General features: G+C 40.3%; 2 long non-coding RNA genes across 2 annotated transcripts; both read right to left on the reverse strand.

Moving 5' to 3' along the window:
- Positions 1-207: 207 nt before the first annotated feature.
- Positions 208-26,388, reverse strand: LOC135482673 (uncharacterized). The gene is made up of 3 exons (XR_010446261.1): positions 26,224-26,388; positions 5,146-5,527; positions 208-2,485 (listed from the first exon to the last, which is right to left on the reverse strand). It is a non-coding gene; the product is annotated as an uncharacterized LOC135482673 (long non-coding RNA).
- LOC135482671 (uncharacterized) lies at positions 18,281-23,421 on the reverse strand. Its single transcript, XR_010446256.1, has 4 exons — positions 21,503-23,421; positions 20,863-20,931; positions 20,506-20,578; positions 18,281-20,001 (listed from the first exon to the last, which is right to left on the reverse strand). It is a non-coding gene; the product is annotated as an uncharacterized LOC135482671 (long non-coding RNA).
- Positions 26,389-27,269: the final 881 nt, after the last annotated feature.

A 27,269-nucleotide genomic window follows, 5' to 3' on the forward strand; every position in this document is an offset into this window, starting at 1 on the left:
GTAAATGGCGAAATTTGTTGCAAAATTGCCATCCACAACAACTCAGGGACCGTAGCCAAAATGGCCGACGGCGAATTCTCCGGTCGCTAGCGCAGTCCATAAACAAGCATTAATTTTACCAACTTTGGGCGCAAGCTTGGTCATCAAAGTTACAGAACTGTTAGAAATACATCCAAACAACATATATATACAGTTAGAAGTGCATAAAAATCCCGTTTCAACCTCCGGGCGCTACCTTTTTTTCTCCGCCACACGCCGGGCCCTACCGGTCGTTATTTAGTGCGACCGCCACCAGAGTGTTTATCACGATCTTTCGCCGTTTTAATTGCGCGTTTTAGGCAGATTAATCAATTATTACATGCATGCATTATATATCACCGAAATGATAATTGGGTAGGCTATTTGAAACTAAGTTCAGATATTATTTTTGATCTTTGAATTGAATTTAGGCGAGTGATTTTTGACACCCGGACGACATATCAGGACTTGCAAAATTCACGCGAGATCGCTTGCTTCATCGGCACGTTTGAAAACCGAATTTCACAAATTCTACAAATATTTATCACATACCATATGTATCACCACAAAGGTAACTCTCTAGACTATTTGAAACCAAGTTCAGATACTTATTTTCACAAAAATTCGAAGCTATGCAAGCGATTTTTCAGTGGTAGAGATCGACGGAAACAAATTTCTCGCTCTAAAATGACATGAGACGAGCACCAACTTTCGCTAATTTGTGCACAAAATTTCCGCAATATTATAAAAAACTATCGATAAATCTGAATTATATAGACTCTTCTCAGTACCTAAACAAATTTCAGGTACATGGTCATGTTGATTAAAAGAGTATCAACCGATTGAACATGAGAAAGTTCACTCATCTTCATTGAAGCAGCGACTACCGCCATTTTTAAATGGTGGCATCTCTTCTGTCGATCGGCCAATCAGCGGCACTGCTTGCAAAAAGTTGAGCCACCGCCAAATTTGAAATCGCCAAAATTCAGTCAATGTGCCTGCAGCGCCAACTGGCGGTGAAAACTATATTAATTCCATTAAAAGTAAAAAATTAAAAAATATTAAAAAATATTCAGCCACATTTGAAAACAATATTTGCTCTGTGGACCGAGGTAAAAAGGGAAAGAAATCTAAACGCGAAATGACCTCATTCTCTTAATACAGGTCGGATCGCGCTGATTTTTCGTGTTTTGAGTTCACCTTGGGCAACTCCTAATTTAGCACCGTCAACGAAGTGGCTAGGCCTTCCCAATCAGAAATGTCCAATTTTGTCCACAGATGGGTCCCTAGATGGATGGATGGATGGATGGATGGATGGATTGCAGGACGGACACCATTTGAACAGCTATTCTACTAGCTCCGCTGACTTTGTCAGCTGAGCTAAAAATTAAAACGGTGCAAAATGTCTCGTTGGGAAATTTTTTCTTTTCATTTTCCGATTTTTCAAAGGTCAGAGGATCCGAATGCCAATGGATGAATAAACTAAGCGTGGCCTTATCATTTATGGTGGTCCCCATAGAGACAAACCAACCATGATGCCATGTGAAAGAAGACCTACATGTATTTAAGTAACAATGATAAATTGTCCCATGATTCTTCCAATATATTTTTTTCAGACAGACACTGTACAGTATTAAATACTGTAAACCATGAAATTCTCACGGGTGTTTTAATCTTATAGCCTTTGCAGTGCAACACCATCTAATAATACAATACACAATGTACTGCACATGTACCAGACATTATTGCCAGACACGAGTCTGACTCGTGTCCCCAAAATTAGCCAGCTAAACATTTTAGTCTGTAGTCTAGGATCCTGTACAGCCAAGAGCACAAAAACTTGAAGTTTTCAATATCAAAATTTGCTTCACAATCGATGAGCGACCTGCTTATTTGATTTACTGAGAATCGGTCACCATTTTTGTAGATAACTATAAGAATCCAGGTTTTTTTTTAAATAACAAGGCCAAATACAGAGTTCTGAAAATGCATCTGTGTCAACATTTGGTGAATGCACTTGATCCTAGCACTATAGTCAGGCACCTGCTTGCACTCTACATTAAGAACAAAGTATCCTGGATATTGGTGCAAGTACCAAATATGATCAGGAACCTTTCGACGAACTGAGCTTTCACAAATAAGCTCGCCTGTTACTAAATCACTTATGGAAGATGTTGTATTCAACATGTCCTGTACCTTCAACTCCTCTGAATCTTGACTATCATCACGCCATGTGCTGACATCCTTTGGGTCTACAAACTGGATTTGACCATTTGTGTAAGAATGTATGACTGGACTCTCATGGTCCACAAGCTCGTCATCAACATTTGAATGGTTTTCAATGCTGGTCAGCAGATATCCGATGAACTTTTTGCCTCTCCATTACCCATGTTGACTAACACAACAGCGCACATTCCAGGCTCTGAGCCATACGGTAGGTCCTTAGATGTAACCTTGCCCTGTGAAGCTGTGGCAAAAAAAGAAGTTCAATCAATATCTGCATAAAGCCCAATTTTAACACTCCGCGCGCTTGATTGGGAACGTTAACATAGAAAATGAAATGGCCAGGGCCATTGTGCTCACCTCATGTGGAGGAAAGATGGATAAAGAGCATGGTCTTGTGTCATGTAGTGTTAGGTTTGATGTAGGTCCAAGCAATTACAATTTCCCCAAAATGGCCAATTTACAGTACATTCGACCTCTGTGACCTTGAAAAGTAGGTCAAATCAAAGAAGACCCGGGTGACACATTGAATGGTTGTTAGAATTAGATGTACCTATGATATAAAATGGGTGCCAATCGGGCAAGTCATTACTAGGAATAATGGCATTTTGAAGAATTTAGGATTTGGCCCCCTCCCTGGAGGCCAAACGGCAAATCAGATCGCACCAAACTTCGGTACCTGAGATCACCTGACCAAGGGGTACATGTGTACTTAATTTGTGATCAATAGTCATTGCAGTTAAGAAACGTGCCATTGTTACGGCCTGACGGCGAATTTACGCCATTTGACCTCTGTGACCTTGACAAGAAGGTTAAATTAAAAACCTGTGTGACATATACTGTATGGTGGTTAGATGTACCCATGATATCAAATTGGTGGCAATCGGGCAAGAAGTTAAGGAATAATCACATTTTTAAGGTTTTTGGATTTTGCCCCCTGGTGGTCAAGTGGTGAATCATATTGGACCAAACTTCGGTCCCTGAGATCAGCTGACTAAGGGGTAAATGTGTACCAAATTTGGTATCAATAGTCATTGCAGTTTAGAAACGTGCCATCGTTACATCCTAACGGCCAATTTACACCATTTGACCTCTGTGACCTTGAAAAGGAGGTCAAATCAAAAACCCGGAGGATATATGATGCACCTTTGCTAGAAGTACCTACCATATTTTTTTCAAAATTTCCCGACTACTATTGAGGGAGATATTGCATATTTTCACTTTTAACGTTTGGCCCCCTGGTGGCCAAACCATGAAACGAATCGGACCGAAACTTTGTCTCCCAGGTGTCATTACATAAGGGTACATGTGTACCAAGTTTCAACTCAATAGCTCTAACAGTTACGAAACGTGCCCTGCTAACGGACGACGGACGACGACGACGACGACGACGACGCCGACGCCGACGACGACGACGACGACGACGACGACGCCGACGACGACGACGACGACGACGGAAGACGGACGCCACGGTATGGGATAAGCTCACCTCTGCTAAGAGGTGAGCTAACAATGGTCGATTTGGTCAGTGGTTGCATTTGAATGAATCATTTTCGAGAAGGCCTCAACGGGATGTGTATGTCTCCTACATTCCAGGAGCAGCAGGGCCAACTAGAAACCTGTAAAACAATAAATCATCATGACAAGTGACAAGGGTTACGTAACGTATACGTTTAACCGCCACGTTCACATTCAAGCGCCGCATTCAAATGGGTTTCAAGAATCTTATCTTAGGTTCTTACTTGTTGCATATTGCCTTGACTTAGGTTCAGAAAAAATGTGCTAGCATGAAAATTACTGGACCGAAACGTAATATCTTTGGAGTTTGGGCACATTTTTCTTCCAGAAAAATTCTCCAACTACTGGTACCAGTGGTTTGGGGTAGGCCTATATGATGCGGGAAATATGCGGTTGTGTTTTTTCTGGGCCACCCTGTGTATGATGCACCATTGCTAGAAGTGAATCCCATATTTTTTTCTTCACATTTTTCGGACCAGTATTAATTGAGCAATAGCATATTATCATTTTTGACGTTTGGCCTGCAGGTGGCTAAACTGGAGATCCTGACGCCACAATTCAGTCTCTGATCCGAGTCTGAACAGGGATCCCCAAGGGGTACATTTGTATCAAATTTGAGACCTCTGGCATAAGCGGTTACAAAATGAAACTGATAGATCAACAAGGGTAACTGGGCGAGGTCAAATCTAAAAGTTAACTATGTGGTAACCCCAGGTGTTAACTTATAGTTCCACTAATCCCTGAATTTGACCTCCAACCGGGAGTTTAGTTAACCCATGGTTAACTACAAGTTAACCCTAAAGTTCACACTGAGATGACACCAGAGTCACTCTGGTGTTCCATTAAACCCAGGAAATCATCCAGAGTTAGCGAAAATGCACTACTGTTCATGTACATCAGGTGTTAACCGCCTGGCAGTTAACTACGAGTCAAAACTGAGGGAAGTCAAATATTAGAGTTAGGGTTTGCAGCCATCTTTGATGTACCACAGCCACAAATTCTTTCCCAGGGAAGGGAGAAAACTTCATCAGAACCCCAGCTTTTTGTTGTGAACTCAAAAATACATCTTATTCCAGTATGCACTCCAACGTTCTGTGCTGTTCGTTGCATTGATGTACATGGAACAGGTTCACTGAATCCTACCAGGAAGTGTTAACTTAGAGTTGAAAAAGTGTCATCTCTGTGTCAACTTGTTGTTAACTAATAGTTAATCTGTAGTGTAGCTCGGGTTAAGGGTTAAGGGTTTAGTTTAACTTAACTTTTCAGGGTTACACTTGTGTAATCTCGGTGTCAGAGTTAACTTTTATATTTGACCTCACCCACTGTGTCATAAAGACTATTAGGCTCACAGCCACAGGTGAGCCTAAATTTTTGAATCATACTTACGCAATAAAGTAGGCTTTGGTGACATCCATGACAGAGATGATTCGGAATAGGAGAATTCCTTCCCTTTGATAATGCTGAAAGCATTGTCCCATTCTTCACCATCAACTGACAGCTTAAAGTCAAATGCATCTAAACATGCTTCTTTTATTTTTGCCTCAAATAATGACTGCTCCATATCAATCGAATCATTCTGAAAGCGGTAAGTTGGGACATCTTCTACTCTTCCATCTGCATTGAGACGATCAGGATGATTGGTGATGAACTTCAACTTAATTGGTACAGCAGGATCACAAAATATTGGGGCAGCCGTCGACCTAACCCGTCTTGCAGGGACCTTGATTTTTGTCAAAAATGCTCTCTCTTGATACGATATAATCCAGAACTGCAAGTGAAAAGATACAATAATTATAAATACAGTTCAGATAGAATGAAATGGTCCATGACCATGTGCTTACCTATAAGTTGTCCAAGGACATGGACTGGAGCGAGGAGCAAAGCAAGAAAGTTCTTATTTACAAAGCCTATGCTGACTTAGTGGCTTTTGTTTTCAATTTTAAAATAAGAACTACGAGTATGTTGACTCCTTCAATCTTGTACTGTTCTTTAAACATGTTAAATGTTCTGCCAAGGACGATGGTTTCAATAGTGATACTTGTGACATGAGTAAGGAGGCAAAAGAGGAGAATGTATGGCAAGCCAAAGCGGAATTTATTCAAGACTTTAGAATTACCATTCAAGAAGTTAAATATAAGTTCAAGAAGGAAATATATGTTCAAGACTAAAATATGTTCAACCTTGAATCAAATGTTTTCAACCTTGAATAAAATATGTTCAACCTTGAATAAAATATGTTCAACCTTGAATAAAATATGTTCAACCTTGAATAAAATATGTTCAACCTTGAATAAAATATGTCCAACCTTGAACAAAATATATTCAACCTTGAACAAAATATATTCAAGACTCAGGTGACCATATTCAAGACGCACGTGACCACAAAATTGATGACGTAGTTGCTCATGTTTTGATGCTTTACGGACTTTCCCGAACCCGCGTCCGGACTTTCCCGAACCCATGGTACTTGTGTTGCGTATGGAGCTCGAATTGTTCGCACGAGGTTTTGACACATGGTTGTACACGTACCTAGCCGCCTACACCTGACATGTACTGTAATCCTACACATCATGACATGGATGCCGAGTGAATGTCAGAGTCGATACATGTTTCACAGACATATCAGGCAAATTATAGGTTCAAAATGCGCAATGCCTCTCACCTTTCATTCTTAAGGCCGACACCACTGTATCGGATTCTCGTTGTCTTTTGACATGTTTGAGTGTTTAGGCTATACAGGCAACCAATCATGTCGTGAAACAGAACGCATCAGAAGTACCACAGATTCTACGTCATCAATTTTGTGGTCACGTGCGTCTTGAATATGGTCACGTGAGTCTTGAATATATTTTGTTCAAGGTTGAATATATTTTGTTCAAGGTTGGACATATTTTATTCAAGGTTGAACATATTTTATTCAAGGTTGAAAACATTTGATTCAAGGTTGAACATATTTTAGTCTTGAACATATTTCCTTCTTGAACTTATATTTAACTTCTTGAATGGTAATTCTAAAGTCTTGAATAAATTCCGCTTTGTCTTGCCATAAGAATGAACCAATAGTTTAAAATCCGAGTTACATGATTTTCAAGATGGCGGCATGTTATTTGTCATTGGATTACACTGAAAATTAGGAACATTATTATGAGTAAAAAGACACATAACCACAACAAATTTTGTTGCAATCCGATCATTAGTTTGGGAGAAGTTTTTTTACCGGTAAACGTGCCCTGCTAACGGACAACGGACGACGTACGCCACGGCATAGGATAAGCTCACCTCTGCCGAGAGGTGAGCTAAAAACTAACTAAACTAATTTTCCAAACAGTGGTTTTCCCAAACAATTTCAACACAGACTCCTTTTTCTCACAGTCCCTTTTAGTCTTACATGTCTTAGGCACACCTTCAGCTGCATGTGCATTCCGGAGTCTACCCGATCCCCATCTCCTCTCTGGCTCTACTAGCGCTTTCTCCCAACCATGCCAACCCCATCCCTAGGCATTTACACCACTGTTATACCAACAACTCCAGAAAGATGCCACAGTGATTTCTGCTTAGATCAGTTACATGAGGGTCATAGATGATATCTGAGGAGATTTCACCATGGCATCTGTCTGGAGAAGTCCGCGTCAAACTTGTACGAATGAAAGCGCCCCCTAATGATGTATCTGGACACTCCATGTTAGTGCCACAGGAATTCCTTTGTTTTTGCTCACCAAAAGATTAGCAAAGGTTTTGCAATGGCAAATCCATGGAGATGCTGTAAAGTGAGGTATTGACTTCAGAGCCCCCTGGTGGCCGTTTCGGCTAGGATAATACATTGGATATCTCAAGAGCCATACATAATGCCATAGTGATTCCACCTGTTCTGTGATGTACAAGACAAAGACTGATGATCCTGGATATTTCAAGTGTCTGGCTATCTGGAGTAAAATTTTGTCAGTCCCTAAAGATGGTTCCAGATAGGTCAAAATGGTGCCCTTCATGGGATCCGTGCCACTTCGCAGAGGGCAACCATGAAAACCCCTCAGAGTGCCATGGAACTTTTTAGTGCATTTGTTAGAATAAGGAAGAAGGTATAAATCAGTATATCTGAATGTCAAATATCTATTTGGAGGATTTAGATTTTTGAGCTCATAGTAGGGCTGAAATGGCCAAAGTTCACTGTTCGGGGCCAAATATAAAATGAAATGGCCAGGGCCATTGTGCTCACCTCATGTGGAGGAAAGATGGATAAAGAGCATGGTATTGTGTCATGTAGTGTTAGGTTTGATGTAGGTCCAAGCAATTACAATTTCCCCAAAATGGCCAATTTACAGTACATTCGACCTCTGTGACCTTGAAAAGTAGGTCAAATCAAAGAAGACCCGGGTGACACATTGAATGGTTGTTAGAATTAGATGTACCTATGATATAAAATTGGTGCCAATCGGGCAAGTCATTACTAGGAATAATGGCATTTTGAAGAATTTAGGATTTGGCCCCCTCCCTGGAGGCCAAACAGCAAATCAGATCGCACCAAACTTCGGTACCTGAGATCACCTGACCAAGGGGTACATGTGTACTTAATTTGTGATCAATAGTCATTGCAGTTAAGAAACGTGCCATAGTTACGGCCTGACGGCGAATTTACGCCATTTGACCTCTGTGACCTTGACAAGAAGGTCAAATTAAAAACCTGTGTGACATATACTGTATGGTGGTTAGATATACCCATGATATCAAATTGGTGGCAATCGGGCAAGAAGTTAAGGAATAATCACATTTTTAAGGTTTTTGGATTTTGCCCCCTGGTGGTCAAGTGGTGAATCATATTGGACCAAACTTCGGTCCCTGAGATCACCTGACTAAGGGGTAAATGTGTACCAAATTTGGTATCAATAGTCATTGCAGTTTAGAAACGTGCCATCGTTACATCCTAACGGCCAATTTACACTATTTGACCTCTGTGACCTTGAAAAGGAGGTCAAATCAAAAACCCGGAGGATATATGATGCACCTTTGCTAGAAGTACCTACCATATTTTTTTCAAAATTTCCCGACTAATATTAAGGGAGATATTGCATATTTTCACTTTTAACGTTTGGCCCCCTGGTGGCCAAACCATGAAACGAATCGGACCGAAACTTGGTCTCCAAGGTGTCATTACATAAGGGTACATGTGTACCAAGTTTCAACTCAATAGCTCTAACAGTTACGAAACGTGCCCTGCTAACGGACGACGACGGACGACGACGACAACGACGACGACGACGACGGTCGACGGACGCCACGGTATGGGATAAGCTCACCTCTGCTAAGAGGTGAGCTAAAAACTCTGAAATGGTGCCGCAGTATGTTTTGCATTTTTCAACTCTATGTATGTGGGCCTTTCCTATATCATGGCATTCACTTGGAGTATTTTGAAAATGAAGCCCGAAATTTGTGGTACCCTTACAATTTCCCCCCAACTTTGAGCCCTGGTTACAAAATTCTCCAGGCGGCCACCAGGTGGCAACTGATTTTCATGGAAGTTCAACATCATTATAGACCCCACATACAACAAATGTGGGGTCTATATTGAGATTACTAGGAGAAGGTACTAGGCTTCTGCATTCTTCCCAGGTTATATTATGGAGGTAGTCCAGCAAAACTGCTATTTCAACTGAAAAACTGTCACCCCTGTCCCATCAAACTAAACTAAAGATTTTTTCGAAATTCGGATAATTTTGATGACTTTGAAGCGTTTTTATGCGCCGATTTTCTGATTTGCTTTCAAATCTCCGGCACGATTCTGTCAATCACACGTACATTAGCATAAGCTCCGCCCCGTAATGGTGACGTCATATCCTCATGCATCATGGCGGCGGTATCTCTTTGCCGAAGTGGGGGATCCCCCGAAGTGGCGAGCTGTCGAGTATTTTGAGCAAAGAACGACGGTTGAATGTAGGAATAAAATAAAGGAATAGCCTTAAATGCTTATCGATGATCCATCCTGCCCATCTGAAAAGGTTAGGGTGTTGTTTAAATGTTATTGAGCGTGTGATTTTGAGAAAGCGTGAGCGTGTTTGTCCGGAAATAGATCATCCGCGAAACGGAATAGACTTCAATCCTCCATACGTGTACTGTGTGGGCCCGTGGGGGCTATCAAATTTGCTGACAAGCAAATTTCAAATTTCTAGTTTTTATATTCATATCAATCAAATTTAGCTTGGCACTTTGAATAGTGCCCTCATAATATTGCATCAAATGAAACGGCCAGGGGCCATTGTGCTCACCGTAGAAAGCAATCTAGTACTGTTAATTATGTGCGATATGTGAATAGGTGATAGGTACCCTGGTAGGCGTACTCATACATATATATGGAATGGCTAGTAATAGGACAGGGTGGTATATATTAGTTTATGATCTGACCAATAATTGTCAATGACATCGACAAGTTCAATATCATGTGATAAAGCAGTGTTGGTGAAGACTAGGTCTAACGTTGAGTCAAAATCTGTGGTGTTTTTTGTCATGTGCTGTGTGAAATCAAATCCTTGCAACATATAGGTTTCTAATTTAGCATTGTAGTTTTCAGTATTAGCTATTGACTTCATGTTGAAATCGCCCATGATGAGGTACCTTTCAGTTGGTTCATATGTTGAGAGGCACTCTTGTAGTCTATAGACCAGGTTTTGAAATGTGCAAGTTGGTGCTGTGTAGATTGCAATGACATGGATGACTGTGTTGGAGTCTTTTGGATGGATGCAAAGAGATATAGATTCGAAGTTACTGGTGGTAATAAATCGTTTCTCCATTATTCTTATATCATTTTTCACATAAATCATTAGACCATGAGGTGGTCTTTGCACAGGGTTGGCAGTATTTTGGTCATTGCGCACAAGCTGGAAATCAGTGATAGAATAGTTCTTGTCGGTATCAGATCGTTTTAAACGTGTTTCTGCTAATGCAACAATAGATGCAGCGGTTATGTTTGGATCCGGTTTTAAATCATTAAAGTGTGCGTAGACAGATCTAGCATTGTGGTAGACAATTTTCAGTAGATTTGATGGCTGGTAAGACAGGGCAGTTTGTATTATTTGATGATTTGACCAACTCTGGTCAGCTATGTGCAGTGAGTGGATGTACTGGGTATTCAATTGATTGGTGAACACTAAATCTAATTCTGCATGTGGACACTTGTAAACTTTTTTCTTTTTTTTCGTGCTTGTTTCTTCATTTGATTGATAGGCGGTGAACATACCATTATCTGATTGTGTAAACAGATGTTCATCCCTTTTGGAATGTTTTGGCAGACCTTTTGTGGTTGGTTCTCCAATATATTGTTCAAATTGATATCTCTGCATCATGATGGTTTCCAAGTCGTTCTGGTACATGTTGACCATTATCTTGTTTGCTTTCGCTGAATCTGGATCATTAGCTAGTACTGGCTTGTCAATGTTATTGAAATTTCCAATGATGAAGAATCTCTCTAATTGTTGGTAGGGCAAAAGGCAAGTATGGAAATTATTGATTAGTTTTGACCAAGTGGAATTTGGATACACGTTTATGAAAAGGACATAGTATTGTTTACACGAGATAGATTGCGGAGGCTGTAAGTGCAGGAGGATTGTTTCAAAAGTGTCTGTTCGATCGGTTGTGGTTTCCAAGACAGTAATGTCTTTTTTTATGTATAGCATCAGTCCATGCATTGGTCTCATGATATTGTCTGTCGGTTGGTGATCATTACGTACAAGTCTGAAATTTGGTAAGGCATATGTTTCAGTGTGATCAGATTGTTTCAACCGAGAATTTGCAAGTGCAATGACGGACGCTGTTGTGATGGTTTGATTTTTTTTAATCTCATCAAAATGATCATACACTGATGTAGCATCATTGAAGACAATGGCAAGTTCTTTTCCCTGGTAGACAGGTGTGTAGCACAAGGAGAGTTTGTTTTTCTGCTTCATTAATCTCATGTACTTGATCACTTTGGCTGATTGCGAAATGGCACTTTCATTGAGGTCAAGGATGTACAGATCATCGATGGATCGGACTCGACTTAAAGCAACATAATGTGAATGTTTCATTAAATTTGTTGGTGTTGTTTGCAGTACTTGGTTAGTGTTCATGTTAACCACAAGCTTTTTGAATGTGCCCCCTTGTGCAGAGTGGACAGTTCTTGCATTGCTGGGTTTCAAGGGAAATTGACTTCTCATAATGGTATGATGTTTTCCCCATAAGAACTGACGTTTGACAGCAAATATAGGTGTCCATGATTTGTCGATGTGGTCTGAGTAAAGGGAGCGATTGGTTGCTCATCTTTGTTGTCCAATCTTTGTTTCTTCGAATTGAACCCATATAATGGACGGATTTTTAACAATGTCTTTAAATTCAATATATTTTACAATGCAGGATGAGCCATTTACTATGCCGTCTTCTATATCGGAGTTAATTGTTGTTGAATATGTGAGGGAAACAGCAATGTTGAGTGTCCTTTGGAGGTTTGCAGAGGCTTTGTACGTGTCTTTTGTTTTTAGGCTGTCATATATCTTTTGTTTTTGTTTTTCCGAAACATTTGTTATGAGAACATCATGAGCATCAATTGTTACTTTTGTCATAGTTGCTTTATCGAAAAGTTTGTTGTTATGAGCATCGACTAATCTATTAAGCAAGAATATGTGAGGTACATCTTCAGGATAATTTGGATCATTTTGGGTAATCATACGACTTTTTAATTGAGTCAAGTCATCTTGGGTTTGTTTTCCTGTTCTTAATCTATTTAGGATGTTGGCGAATGTCATGTCACCTTGTTGCCTCATTATTTGATCAAGTTCGTACACAAAGAAGTATTCTTGCCAAAAATTACCTGCCAAGTAGGCATTCGGTGCATTTGAATCTTCAAACACATAACTGTCAAAACATGGTTGCAGTTGATACATATCACCAATGGCAAGGACATGTATTCCTCCAAATAGGTTCTTGTTGTCTAAAATGTCCGTTAGTCTCTGGTGAATGAAGGAGAACATACCACAGCCAACCATAGATATCTCGTCGATGATAAGGACTTTTAAGTGCCTATATTTAGCTCGTAGTGTATTTCGTTTTTCTTGTACCAGGGGTATGTAGTCAGCTTTGAAATTCTTTTTGAATGGTATACTAAATGCTGAGTGTATTGTAGAGCCTTCGACAACATATGCTGCATATCCACTGGGGGCTATTATTTGTATTCGTAGATCCTCTGGATTCTGACCTTCTTCGGAACATAAGTGTCTTAGCATGAATTGATATAGGGCTTTAACAACTTGCGATTTGCCAACTCCTGCCCCGCCTGTTAGGAAAGTACACAGTTGATCATCACTGGTCTTCAATCTTTGTACGATATGTGTGAAGAACTCTCTTTGTTTATGGTTCAAAGTTCGAAGCAAATCTTTGTACTGATCATCTGGCAATCTTTTACCAATCAATTCAACTTTATGACCAGGTGGACGAACAGAAATACCAATGTCTTGGCCAATGTCATAAGTCTTCTGATTATTTGCATGCTCAGGGTCAAAGAATAAGCATTCGCTACTTTGGATAGTGTGATCAATTTCATCTTGCTCAATGATATCGCCTTCTTCTGCTTGGGCAATAGCCTCTTGTAACTCGTCAATGTTCTGTTCATACTGTCTTCGTTTGGCTTCAATAGGTGTAGTTGTTTTCAGGTAGTTGTAATGCTGTTCATAGGTTTCAAAATCCCCCAGCAAGTTTTTTTCAGATGTCATCCAAGGGTGAAACAGTAATATTCTCTCCCTATAATAAGCTTCAGAATCGTTGTCTTTATTGAATTTGACATATCTGATGACCTTAGGTTTATTTCTCTTCGTTATCTTCATGCCACTCTTTGTGACGTAGGATTTTTCTACGTTAAAATCATGGTCCTCATCTATGTTGTGAACATGTTTTGAAGTCATTTGGTCATCAAGCTCACTGGAATCATCAGAAGGGTAATCATCTACATTGTCTTGAAAGAGATCATCATCATGTTCAGTTTTTGGATATGTAATGGTGAAGCATGCCACATAATCAGCAAGGCAATATTTTCGAAGACAAAATGGTCTTTTAGCATAGAGGCCGATGTTTCCAAGAGTCTGTACATCAGTTGATTGTGGTGACAATTTCTCTAATTTGTCTCGGTCTTTTAATATAAATGGACGTTCCTCAGGGGTATTGGTATTTATGAAGACCACATCTCGTGAACAGCGCGTCATTGGCATTTGTAGTACAAGATATGCTGCCTCTTGTGCTCCCGTTTCAACAGAATTGAGAAATTTGTTTCCCATGTGGCGAACAGCTTGTCGGAGTTCCATCTTGTCTGCCTTTGCTTCTTTGGATGCGGTGTCAAGAAGAGCACTCATTCCTTTCTGGGATTTGCAGGTGTATGCAATGATGTAGACTGCCACAGCATATCCATCAAGAATGAATTGAATGTCATGGTTAGCTTGCCAGGCACCAAGTAAGTGCTTCATGTATGGATTAATACGGATTTCTGAAGGTTCTCTTTTTAGGAATACTTTTGGACATTTTAGGGATGACCGAATGCTTTTGATGTACTCATCTTCTGACATGTCTAACTGTGCAAGAAATTCATCAAACGTGAGGACGACATCTTTTCCGTCACCCATTTCATTCAAAGTCTCATTAATTCTGGTGAAATTTGCCTTGTATTTTTTCAGAAGTTCTTCATCGATATCTGGATCAAGTTGTTCCAGAATTCTTGTCCTTCTCATTGGTGGCATTGGATATCCAAATCTGCACACTGGATGCTTACCTTTTCTGCATGTCTTTGAATGTTTGTGATATTGCAATGCAAGGAATGGTTTATCAGATTCACTGACATTTGCTGATACGCTAATTACAGAATCAATGTAGTTCACAACTTCTTCTTCAGAGGCTGAGCCATACTTTGGTGCACCTTCTATCCATAGAGCAATATGTACATGTGGACTACCTCTATTCTGAAATTCCACCCTATAAAAGCTATCATTAATTTCACCGCCCAGTGGGTAATGTGGTCCTTTCAAAACAATTTTCATGAATTGCTGAAATCTATGATCGAAATATCTAGCACAGGTTACAGGATCAGCACTAAGCAGTCGGCTTCTTGTTTGCCAGTTAAACTGCTCTATTTGTTCATCAGTATATTCTACTTTGTCAATCAACAAGCCGAGTGTCTTAAGGAGTGGTGACCATCTTGTATCAGCAGCTGACAAAGACATGAACAGAGTTGGTATTCCGAGTTGTCGTATCATAGCAAAAACTTCTTTTTTCTTGTTTTCGAGGTAGGGTGGGGAATTCCGTATGGTTCTGAATATATAATAGCCCTCATCCAAGCGAACAATATTATCTCGAACATTGCTGTTTAACACATCTTCGGCTGTGTAAGCTTTTCCTTTGCTTTTGCAACGCCGTACAGCTAACTTCACTTTATCAGATATTTGTTTGATTTGTATTTTCTTCAATTTAAAGAAAAGATTAGGAATATTCTGGGAAACTCGGCGATCTACGGATCTCAATTCATATTTGCTGATATCACTATAGTGCACTGGTATGTCATTTTCAGATCTACCATTTCCACAAAATATTGTTGGGAATGAAAGGTATTCTGCATTACTATCTTGAAATATGCTTAGTGGTCTTTGGCCTTCTCCAGGGGCAAATATGAATTCCTGAGGTTCAGCAACTTCCGGAGCATCGAGCATTGTGTCCATGTTGCCAGATGTTTTTTCTGTTTCGTCGACTTCACTGAAATGATCGCTATCATCATCGGTGTCATTATCATTAGTTTTATCCTCTGTATTTGAGGCAATGTGAATGTCAAAATGAGGTGTACTATTTTGACGGTTTCTTTTCAGTTGGGACGTGCTTGGCACAGGTGAAGAAGCTGTTGGGTCAGCACTAAAAAATATATCTTTGCCGTTTTCCGTGATCATCTCAAAATTGACAATACCATCTTCATCCTGTTTCAATAACTGTGAAGTGCTTGGGCGAGGCTCTGATCCTGCTGTGTCAACAAATTCTGACATGGCTCCAGAGTGTTGCTGGTGTAAAGATTCCTTCCAAGTGTTGTGGTCATTGATAGTGATATCTTTGTAAAGAGGACCATTGTCTTTTAACCACTTCAGAGCGTTAAGTACTTTAGTAGGTCTGATATTTTCAATAAATTCATTGGTTTTGTATTGCATTCGCCTTTTGAGTTTTACTGGCACGGTTTCCATATCGGATAAATTTCTAGGTAGAGACCTAACTGTTTTTGACACATCTACTGGGACATTGACCACATTGCCTCTCACCATCTTCTGACCACCAACTGGAAGTTCTCTCATTTGCATGAACGGAATGCGTAATGATATAAGTCTTTCTTCCAACTGGTACAATTCCAGTTCTTGTGGTTTGTCTTTTACTTTGAAGCCAACATTGTTTGCAATTGACAATTTTGGGATTTTCCCTTTACTGACGGAATCTCGGCAAGTTCGGCAGATCCATTCTTTGTTGTCAACAGATATATATTCAGTCTTACATTGTGCCAACAAATCTTGTTGTGCCGTTGATACACTAGCTCTTTTGATATCAATGACAGAATCTTTAAACCACGTTTGATGACAACACGTGCAAACATAAAGGGGACCAATTTTAATTTTTTGATGAAATTTGTCTATGCATTTGTCAAGGTTGGAACCATACTCATTTTTTTGTCGTAATGTTTTTTCTACAGACTGGTAATTGGCGTTTGCTCTAGATATCTTTTTCTGCATTCTATTGGATAGCATTTCTTGGTGCCTATATTCTCGATCACTTGACCGCTTAAATCGTTTTCTTTCTCTTTCAATTTCTTGGAATTCCTCAGCACATCTGTATTTCTTTTTTCTCGATAAATCATTATTTTGTTCAATGGAATATATTCTTGGATCGCTACGACTTTTTTGTTTGTTTCTTCGTTCTTTGACTTTTACTTCATGATTTTGCCGAACATGTTGCTTACTTTTTAATTCTTTGATTTTATAATCTGGATCAGTGCGCAGTTTCCGTTTGCTTGGTGTTCCTCTTTTATTTTCCCTAATTTTATAGTCTGGATCAGCACGAACCCGCTGCTTATTTTTGACCTCCTTGGCTTTATAATCTGGATCAGCACGATCTCGTCGCTTACTTCTGACCTCTTTGGCTTTATAATCTGGATCAGCACGATCTCGTCGCTTACTTTTGACCTCCTTGGCTTTATAATCTGGATTAGCACGATCTCGTCGCTTACTTTTGACCTCCTTGGCTTTATAGTTTGGATCAGCTCGCAGTTTCTGTTTGCTTGATGTTCCTCTTTCATTTTCCCTAATTCGATAGTCTGGGTCGGCACGATCTCGTCGCTTACTTTTGACCTCTTTGGCTTTATAATCTGGATCAGCACGAGCTTGTTGCTTACTTTTGACCTCCTTGGCTTTATAATCTGGATCAGCACGAACTTGTTGCTTACTTTTGACGTCCTTGGCTTTATAATCTGGATCAGCACGAACCAGTTGCTTACTTTTGACTTCCTTGGCTTTATAATCTGGATTAGTACGTTTCTGACGTATGTAGGCCCTCATTTTCGCTTTCTTCCTTTCATGTTTTTCGTTCTGATCCATGAAATATGTCGCAAGATGATCTAACAGTGGTTTCTGACAATTTGATGATAATCTTTCTTTGGTTGAAGTGGCACTATGCGAAGCATTTATGGAGGGAGTCGTGATGTCATTCGGATAGACTATTGTCTCAGACATGCATTCATTTTCTGAAATTGCTGTATGTGCAGGTGTCTTCAAAATATTTGGTTGGGTTATTTTCTTATCATCAGAATGGTTAATTTTTTCATCTTTTTTTCTAATCTTTTTTGGAACAGTGGTTGATGAAGGTTCAGTGATATTTCTGGTGCGTACTGGTAAGCTTAAATGGAGTGGATCATGTTGTCTATTCAGTGCTAATCGAAAGGCTTTTGGTGTGAGGATACTAACTTTGAAGAAAGTCACTTCAAAAATAAGTTGATGCAAATCATTGGCGTATTTGTTTATATAACACTGAAGTTGAGAGTCATCACCAAAGCTTAACAATACTGATGTTCCATCAGGAACTTGGTTACCATGCTTGTCTCTGCTATGAGAGTCAAAGAGATAATAAGCATTTTCATGAAACATCACTGCAAATGCATCGTATCCAATAATCAAGATTGCTCCAGTGCAAGTTGTGATGTGATCAACAGCAGTTTGAATGGACAAGTTTGGCAATTCCACTGTTGTTTCATGTAAAATCACATTTACTGTCGAGCCAAGCCGTTTCAATTTGAAATGTTCATTGAAACATTTGATTAATGGAGGCAATTCGTCAACTGCAAGGTAACTAATACTGTTGAAACTCCTATACAACATGTCGCCATTCATCAAGATGTCATTCAAATCATTTGATGCCCAATGCAAAGGTGAAATGACAAGTGAATACATCAGTGCGGTCACTGCATTTGCAACACATTGCTTACCAACTGAGTCGGTAGAGAAGAAGTGGTGATCTCCTTGGTGGAAATGGCCTTGGACAACTCGACTTATTTGTGGATTATCCATTGGTCCAGGATTACTTTCTACATCACCACTTAATTTCAATTTATCGAAGTTATATGAACGACATAAAAGTAGATGTTCCAGCAGGCAGCATGAAAAATAGTATTCACAAGTGCTTTGTAATGAGGAGTAATGGGCAGCCGCTCTTACATTTTCTACCTGGTCATTGTTTTTCTTGGTAATTTCGTCAAACCTAATGTTGTAGCTATACAGTTCAGACAGACTGTAGCCTTTCGAGTTATCTCTGTGTGGTATGAAGATTTTGGTGCATCCACACTGACCAATGTCCTTATGTTTGCTGGATGTTGCTCTACTATAGAAACAGCCCACAGCTGAACGGTATTGTTCAACAGATATCATGCTTACTTTTATCTATTCCACGGATTAAATTACACAATACGATTGACACAACTTACTACAAGCGCGACACGCTTTTTTTCCCTAAATAATTCGATAGTGCAATATTTCAAGAAGTTGATTCAGTTCATATGTACTTGTCTTTCAGAAGTATTGTACTTCACACTCTTGATCGGTCTATCCCCAATAGTCATAATCAGCGACAATAATGTCGTACCCTTTCTGTGGCCAATATGATCGTCACAATCTTAGGTTCAATATCAACAGGAGTAACACGTTGTTGCAGGTAGAAGTAGGAAATATATTATCAGTACGGGTAGTAAATATATTGAAGAACTGAACAATCAGAGGGTTACACTCGACCTTCCGATGAATTTTATTGAGTCTTGACCGGTTGTCCAAATTGTCACAATTAGCTGTGCACTTTTGGTGATGAACAATATTACAGGAACAGTTCCTTTGTAGCTATGTCTCTGTCTATCTATAGATAGGAACCAAAGTCTACTATAATATACAAGTAAGAGTTTATTTATGAAGAAAAAATATACTTATATTATAACAAAGACATAGTACAGAATGACGGTGGATACAGTAAAATAGTCGGAACGATGATGAAGAGTAGCTGGTCCTACAAGATGCACCTATAAAATGGAGTCGATGGGAAATGAGTATCAACCTTTTTCCTTCAGGCTTTAATGGACTGTTCTGCTGGTCAATCTTGAGAAGTACCTTTTTCTTCTTCACATAACTTTGATAGCGCTTCACTTGGTTTTGCTTCGTAGGTCTGGTTTGCTTGCTTTCTTTGTTTCTGATTATATAGTTTGCTTTGCTGGTTGTTTGTTTGCTTATGCTTATGTTCTTCGTTTGCTTATGCTTATATAACAGGCGTGCAGCCTGCTGTGCTGCTAGGGTTCTCGTGAGAGAGCCTGGACTGTGCAACCTGTGGAAAGTTGCACGCTGTCTCAAGCAGGGCAGACAACTTGAGAAAGCGCCAGCAGCGTTACGCAAAATTTTCCAAATGAGAATTCTCGAGATGAAAATTCATCAATGGAAAATTATGCCAGAGTTACCCGGCAGGCACAGGTGCACGCTGACACCTGCGATTAAGTTCAAGTGTACGCTGACACTTGAACTATGTTCTCACCAATGTGAGAGGGTCTTGGTGAGAGGCAATAAACACCAATGCCAGAGTTATATGGCAGGCACAGCCAATATCACTCGGAGGGCAGGCGTACAAAGGACACTTGGTCAATTGTCAGCAGTGGAAGGTCGTCGTGGCTAGTGCAAGCCAAATCTGCGTTAGCTGAAACAAGAAGGAGAAACAGGTTAAATTAGAAAGTTTTGGGAAAGAACAAAAGGTTTATCAAATTACCTGCAACGTGAAAGCAGGCGAATCGCAATGCATGCCCTTGCTCCATGGACACCAGAGTCCAAAGGCCTGACGTCCACTAAAGTGGTTTTGAAAAGCAAAGATAGTAGCCATGTGGCGGCCATGTTTGATTTTGAATAGGGTCTGGAACTAGTAGAGAATCTCCCTTTCACTACATGTAGGTCATGACCCACATACGTTTCAGGTCTGTCAAAAAGAAAACAAGTTGGTGGCCTGGTGGACATCTGGGACTTTGGTTTGGGCCTAAAATCAATAGGGAATTTCCTCTACCATAGGAGATCACACCACAAAACTTTCAGTTCAGCCATGGGTTGAACTACCATCGCGAAGTGTCCACCAATTCCTAATAGATACATTGATAAAATAATGCCTTGAAAGTATGCGTACTTGGTGATCCAATTATGTCAGTGTACTTACATTATCAAAACCTCCAACAACCCCACCACCACTTTGGTGTCAATAGCACACAACCTTGCTTAAGTGTGTCAATCTTGAAAAGAGACAGAGAAAAAGTTTTCTAAAACAGTTGTCATGTACAACATACGTCATCTTCTGTGCACCATGCGACTGGTTTTGCCATGGCGGGGCACAAAATTATTATGTCATGTACATCATACATATACACAGACGATGTCGTACTAATCAATGTAATATTCAGTTATCACTGTGTGTATACTGTATATCGTCATGGCGTTGATTCCCAATAAAGGTGGCGATATCACAGACAATATTCCGACAACATCGTCATATTACACCAGGTGATGTAAGACTTACCGCAGTAGCCCTAAATAAGCTTGATCTGCATCAGCAATACACTCAATGACTCATAGAAATAGCAACAACCTAAAAAAGTAAATGAAATACATGTACTAGCATATTATTATCGAGCCTATTATTATAAGCCCAACCACAGCCTGACAGAAAGTGTCAAGAACGTTTGATCGACCTTTCTTAGCTGTAAGAGATAACATCACACCAGCCGGAGGAAGTCACTGCCACGCCATCCACAACAAACCTTTTAAGAGGCACAATGAACAAAAGAACAGATGCTAGTTTTCTGCTAGTTTGTTGTGGCCAGCTGAATTTTGCAAACTGGGTTGACTGCAGAATCTGGTATGGCAGGGACAGTCAGTACATTTTGTGTACAATTAACCCAATGTACTAGTATACAGTGGCCAGCACGACCAGTACATGTTTTGTAAACAAACAATGTGTAGGCCTATACAATAATGTAGTGTAGACGACATGCATCATTGCATGCATGCTGTGTGTATTGCATGTAGTTGAGCACGAGCATCATGACCAAACTTCCAAAAACACACCTCAGACCTACTAATACTAGAAAATACAATGAGTGTAGGTCCAATGTACATTTTAATCAAACCTCATGTCCCAAATGTTGCATTTAACTTACCAATAATGCACTAATAACACTTTGAAAATCCTGAAATCAAGCACATGTGCAGTCTCTTGCAAGATGAGAAACAGGAAGTGGTCAATGTATGGAGCGCCTTTACTGAATAAATTATTCTCTGATATTTTTCAAATATGTATTTTTTTCAGTTTCAGTGATGTAGAACCTAAATACAGCAGACCCTACATAGAAATCCTTTCCTCCTAACTGAATTGAAACAATAGTAGTAGTACAGCATATTTATGTATGGTCTCCAACTATACTTATAGGGCGCCTTTCGTGCACAAATTTAGTGGCATCTTTGAAATAATTTTCAATAAAATCCAAGAAGTAATGGTCACATGGTACAAGTTTCCCACCCGATTGTGGTGGGTTAATCATAAGCATAATTTGACGTGCGGTACTTGCAGCTGCCACTTTGGCCTGTGGGGCCTAAATTTGGAATGATCTATGAGCTGTTCTAATATTTCTGTAAGGTATGACAAATCAGACAACTGCCTTTTTTCCTATGATCATGTAGGCCTCTCCTTATTCACACATGCATCTGTGATCTGTTCAGAACTGGCCCTGGCCAAGTGGTGAATCCGAGACTTGCGGTACCAAGCTTGCATGTACAGTCTAGGTCAAAATAATAGTGAAGAACGTGCCACTTGATGACAATGGTGAATTTTTAACTTTGACCTCAGTGATCCCTGATTGATAGGTCAAATGATAAACCAGGGTGATATGTATACACATCCACCAACAATTTCATCACTCTAGTGACAACAATAGGCTACAAAATGACAAAAAATGATTTCCAAGATAGCCACCTAATGATATGGCACCAAATAAATAAAAAATCAAGAAAATGTAAGATACAAGTCAGAAAAGACAAAAGGGAAAAGATAAAAAAAATAATAAAATAAAAAAAATATTTTTGGCCGTCCTTGACCGGGGTTTGAACTCACGACCTTTGGATTGCCACAACACGAAAAACACGAAACATGCAATTTCGGCCATATCTGTGTCTGCGTTGTGACCTCTGTGACCTTGACAAGTAGGTCAAATTAAAAACCCATATGATATATGATGTATCCTTGCTATGAGTACCTACCACAAAAGTTTTATCGAAAACAAGTCATCAAGCGAGATATCACACTTTTTAGATATCCACATTCGACCCCCTGGTGGCCAAATTGAGAATCAGATCGGACCGATATTCAGCACAAGACGTTATCTGATATAGGGGGTTATATGTACCAAGTTTCAAGTTCATAGCTGTGGCGGTTGAGAAACGTGCCATAGTTACACTGAAACAGCCAATTTATGCCATTTGACCTCTGCAACCTTGAAAAGTAGGTCAAATTAAAAACCCGTACGATATATGATGTATCCTTGCTATTAGTACCCACCACGAAAGTTTTATTGAAAACAAGTTATTGATAAGCGAATTATCACACTTTTTAGGTATCCACATTCGGCCCCCTGGTGGCCAAGTTGAGAATCAGATCAGACCGAAATTCAGCACCAGAGGTTATCTGGTATAGGGGGTTATATGTACTAAGTTTCAAGTTCATAGCTGTGGAGGTTGAAAAACGTGCCATAGTTACACTGAAACAGCCAATTTACGCCATTTGACCTCTGTGACCTTGAAAAGTAGGTCAAATTAAAAACCCGTATGATATATGATGTACCCTTGCTATGAGTACCTACCACAAAAATTTCATTCCAAACAAGTTATTAATAAGCGAGATATCACACTTTTTAGATATCTACATTCGGCCCCCTGGTGGCCAAATTAAGAATCAGATCGGACCGAAATTTAGTGTCACAGGTCATCTGACCAAGGGAGTCCTGTGTACAAAGTTACAAGTTCATAGGCTTAGCGGTTAAGAAACGTGCCACTGTTTTTGAAACAGGATACGACGACGACGACGGACGACGGACGACGACGGACGACGACGGACGACGGACACTGCGGTGTTGTATAGACTCCCCTACGGTGAGCCAAAAACTCATGCATTTTGCAGTTTTAGCCCATTTTACATTTTTAGGCCTACCTCAACTTCTTCCAGGGGGCGCTGAAAACAAAAAAGCCACCCCTGGCAAAAAAAATTGGGGGTTTTCCATGAAACATGTATATGCACCCACACACCAATTTTCGTCCAATTCTAGGGGGGTCATTTCCACAACCAGTGCTACTTTCTCAGACAGGGGCTCTTAATAGAAATTTTTGAACTGCCAACACTAATTTCTATGGGCGATTCTATGGATTCCATAGTCCAGTTTGTCAGCCTTTTTAGAATTTTTAGAATCATTGGAACTTAGCGGTAATTTTTGTTCTGCGCTTATAACCTAATTTAAGCGCACCCTGAATATTAGAGCAGTGCAATAAAATTCGCATAAATACGGTAGGCCCATCTTGGAAATCACAGCGATTTTCATCCACATGATCCAGATTGTCGTAGGCTATGCATGCATGTACACACGAATCGATATGCGTCTGTGTACTGTGTGTGTGTGTGGTGTAGGCTTAGCTTCAGTAGGCTACATCATGCCCTAGTCCAGCCTACATGTACACAATACAATGCACCAGTCATGCTAGTACATGCAGTCGGCAGCACAGGTGTTTGTTAAGAGGGTGTACCCGTCCTGACATCCCGTTATGAAAAAAGGCCGTTTCCCAATAAGGCCTTAGGAATGTAAGTATTAGATTACCGTCCACCGCCCGCATGCCCCCAAAGCCGCCGCCGAAAATTTTCATTATTTCCCCCAAAAATGAGAACACAAACTTGATTTTTGGTTTAAAAGTGTTTCTAGCACATCTATTCAAAAAGAGACACGATCGTGGTTGTCAAACAAGCGCGAACCCGAACGATTCCGAAGATCTACGAAGCCTGTTTTGGCGCGAAGCGATCCTCCAATCACCGTCCTCGTAACAGCTCGTTTGTCTGCGTTAACCATCATGGCCGCCCGGTAAAATCTGTGAAATCTTTCGCATTCACACGCAAAAGGTGAGTTTTTTAACTGAAAACATCCATGTAACCAACAACTCTCGATGGCAATCAAGCTATCAGACTGTCATAGTTTCGCTCAGATGTTTGTTGTGATCAGATGGCCCATATTGCTACTGATATTTTGAGATACTTTCACGGCCTGTGTCGCATTGATTCAGATGTGTAAAATGTGCTGCTGATGCACATGCGCAGTTGAAGGCGCGAACTGAAAGGACCACGTGCATGTCAGATTCTTCTGCATACCATGCATGCATTGCGTTCGTACATGCACTACTCATCTATGTTTGTATACGTACCTACCATGCCTACTCATGCTGTACTGTAGGAGAGCTACCGTAGGCCTACAGTCCCCACACGTCACATGCATGAATTCTAGCCAGGAGGCTTGTTAATACCTTCTTCTTTCACTTTCAGCAGCCATGGCAACAACTTCTCAGGTGGCAGTCCGAATCTTGGTGGGGAATGAAGTGAAAGAAGTGTGGCGGTTTCTTGCCATTGACAAGTATGCGTCGTACAGCTATGGTGAACTTGTTCAAGATATTATGGATCAAAAACATTCACAGTTCAAACTGTCTTCATTGAAGAACTGCAGAAAATACACTCTGAAGGAAGGTGTTGCAGGCACGACTCTTGCATTGACGGAGAATGTAAAAGGGGATTCCAGCACAGATCTTGTTGGTGTGGTACAAATACAAATGCCATCTTGACATGTATTTTATATCATTTTTCAGGCGACATCAATCTGCCCAAGGGCCTAGATGTGTACATAAAAAATCTTGACTGTGGAGAACATATTAAAAAATTGTACTACTCATGTGGTTATGAACCAATCTGTATCTTTTGTGGTGAAAACCTGGAGGGAGTGGATGATGATGATGATGTGTACCCTCAATGTGATGATTGCCAGAAGGACCCTATTAGGAAGAGAGGACTCTAAATCAAGTGGTCAATGTGGGACAATATCAACAATTTGTCTTTTTTGTTAGCACTGTTGTACTCTCGTATAAACCGTCCATGCTGCAGCATGGCAAATATTACCCTGACATGTCTGAAAATATATTATCTTTCATATGTGCTTTAATACTTTCAATAAAATACATTATCTTTACAAACTACTCGGACATTTTGCTTGGTTATTACATTTTCAAAAAAATAATGAATAATGAATAATGAAAAAAAGCCTCATCAATTTTCTGGATCATCAGGACGGTATTCTAATACTTTCATTCCTATGGCCTAAGCAATTTCAGCCGAATCCCGACGCAAAACATGGCTTGTCCCGAATCCCGCTAAAATAAGGGTGTCTATCCCGAATCCCGATAGTGATTTTCGGCCCATCCAGGCGTCCCGAAAATACCCGTTCTCCCCCTCTGTTAGTGTTAAGGACTTAATCATTCTAGCATTTGCTTGAGGACTCTATGATCGAGGGACTATTTTCTATTTACACCGCCCCGTGCACCATGTATGTATTATACACACGCTGCACTCGATGTACACGCCTCCATACTGACACATACCTCAAAGCGTGCACTCGATGTACACGCCTCCGTACTGGACACATACCTCAAAGCGTGCACTCGATGTACACGCCTCCGTACTGGACACATACCTCAAAGCGTGTACATCGAGTACAGCGTGTGTACAATACATACATAACATAAACATAGTGCACGTGACAGTGAAAATACGCTCTGCCAATAAAAAAGTGGAAAAATCACTCACAAAACCATCCTGGGGATGCTCAGGTCAGCGCAGCTCTACCCTATCGACGTTGCCATGTTTGCATGCTTTGTCCTCGTCTTCTCCTCCGCACGGCCCGAAACTTTCGGCAGCCGTCCACTGTCCATGCAGACATGCCAGATGATGGTCTCACTAGCCAGTGCAATGGCCGGGCCTACCTGGCTCCACAAATGGCGCGACTATGGCTGGCCGGTATGGCTGGCGGGAGTGGACAAATATCTGAATTAAGGGTCGGGATAAATCAGATTTATACCACGACTATATTCATAATAGCAGACAGCCAATCAGAGAGCCGAATTTCATGAATTATGGTGACCATTAAATCTGAATTATACCACGACATAAATGAATCAACCCACGACTATAATCGTTTTAGACCCACGACTATATTCGTAATAGCAGACAGCCAATCAGAGAGCCGAATTTATGGACGGAAGTGCGATTTATGGACGCCGGAAGTGCGATATATGGACGCCGGAAGTGCTATTTATGGCGTCCATATATCGCACTTCCGGCGTCCATAAATCGCACTTCCGTCCATAAATTCGGCTCTCTGATTGGCTGTCTGTTATTACGAATATAGTCGTGGGTCTAAAACGATTATAGTCGTGGGTTGATTCATTTATGTCGTGGTATAATTCAGATTTAATGGTCACCATAATTCATGAAATTCGGCTCTCTGATTGGCTGTCTGCTATTATGAATATAGTCGTGGTATAAATCTGATTTATCCCGACCCTTAATTCAGATATTTGTCCACTCCCGCCAGCCATTGGCGGGAGTGGACAAATATCTGAGTGGTATAAATCTGATTTAATGGCGGGAGTGGACAAATATCTGAATTAAGGGTCGGGATAAATCAGATTTATACCACGACTATATTCATAATAGTAGACAGCCAATCAGACCCCCGCATTTCATGAATTATGGTGACCATTAAATCTGAATTATACCACGACATAAATGAATCAACCCACGACGTCATTTCATGCATACCCAGGGCGCGAAAATTTTTTTCTGCAGGATAC

The sequence above is a fragment of the Lineus longissimus genome, chromosome 2 (genome assembly GCF_910592395.1).
Source record: "Lineus longissimus chromosome 2, tnLinLong1.2, whole genome shotgun sequence".
Lineage (NCBI taxonomy): Eukaryota > Metazoa > Nemertea > Pilidiophora > Heteronemertea > Lineidae > Lineus > Lineus longissimus.